Below are 1,326 nucleotides of genomic sequence, written 5' to 3' on the forward strand. Positions count from 1 at the left end.
GAGCCACAGCCAGTATCTTAAAACCTATCGTCTGGATTTCCAAGCACGAATCTTGTGCCCTGAGGGTGAGAGGGGTCATTGAATTTTACACCAAATTAATCTGTGAGTGGATTTAAGGTGGATTTAATGTTTCACTGCTCTCCAAGTGACCCAGGGATGAATAGGCCCAAGTAAAACGGTTGGTTTGTGAGTGCCCCCTAAAAACCAGGCATCTAGTCACCCAAATTACTAAGAAATTCTTAATTACCATCATATGAAGGTGTGTTGTCTTCTTTATAGTAAATATTTGATTCTCCAATATCCTTCTCAGCTAATGGCTAGAACAGCCCCTTGCAGTGTGGAATTTAGGTAGGCATGGGCAATCTCTGAGTCATGTGTGGTGACTGGCAGAAGAACTTTCTTCTTTAGGGCTACAAATGCTAACACAAAGTCTCTTCTCTCAACAGGAACTTCATGCTCTGAAAATGACAGCGGCTGTTCCTCATCTCCGTGTGAAAATGGTGGGAGCTGTAAGGATTTGGAAGGGGGTTACCAGTGCACCTGCCCCGTGGAGCCTGTAGCCTACATGGGCATTAACTGTGAGCTGCTGTATGATGCCTGCATTGAGCACGAGTGTCCTGCCCATAAGATTTGCAACGGGACTCTGGGGCTCCTGGAACATGAGTGCATCTGTATGCCTGGCTTCACAGGTGTCGACTGTGACGTTAATATTGATGAGTGTGAGAGCAACCCTTGTCCACATCCTGGTTTGGAATGTGTAGACAGTGTAAATGGATACACCTGTGAATGCCAAACAGGACTGAATGGAGAAGGCTGCCAAACAGAAAGCTCTGTGTGCTCCAGCCGCCCCTGCCTCAACAACGGGACGTGTATGGAGGGTCCTGGGGGCTACAGCTGCATCTGCCAGCCTGGCTTCACCGGGGCCGACTGCCGAGACAACATCGATGAGTGCGCCTCCAACCCCTGCCAGAACGGAGCCATCTGCCGCGACGGGGTGAACGAGTACAGCTGCTTCTGCGTGCCTGGCTTCCAGGGGTACCACTGCGAGATAGACATCAACGAGTGCGCGTCCCAGCCCTGCCAGAACAACGGCACCTGCCTCAACCAGATGGATCGCTACCTGTGCGACTGCGTCCCCGGCTACACAGGTACCTCCCATCCCGTGCTCGTGCACCAGCAGGGTGGTTGGGTCACATCTCGCTGCTCACGTAGCTCCATGATTTGCCTGCTGCTGCTGCTGTGTCTCATAGAGTCCGTAGGTGTCCTGAGAAGCTGTTGTTTTACAGCTGTGAGACTAAAATCTCTGTTACAGAACCACAGAATGTC

The 1,326-nt window shown here is 51.1% G+C and overlaps 1 pseudogene; it reads left to right on the forward strand.

Annotated features, from left to right (window-relative positions):
• The first annotated feature begins 446 nt into the window (after positions 1-446).
• LOC104529457 (fibropellin-3 pseudogene) lies at positions 447-1,148 on the forward strand (annotated as a pseudogene).
• The last annotated feature ends 178 nt before the right edge of the window (positions 1,149-1,326 follow it).

The sequence above is a fragment of the Antrostomus carolinensis genome, unplaced genomic scaffold (assembly GCF_000700745.2).
Source record: "Antrostomus carolinensis isolate BGI_N321 unplaced genomic scaffold, ASM70074v2 scaffold45428, whole genome shotgun sequence".
Classification (NCBI taxonomy): domain Eukaryota; kingdom Metazoa; phylum Chordata; class Aves; order Caprimulgiformes; family Caprimulgidae; genus Antrostomus; species Antrostomus carolinensis.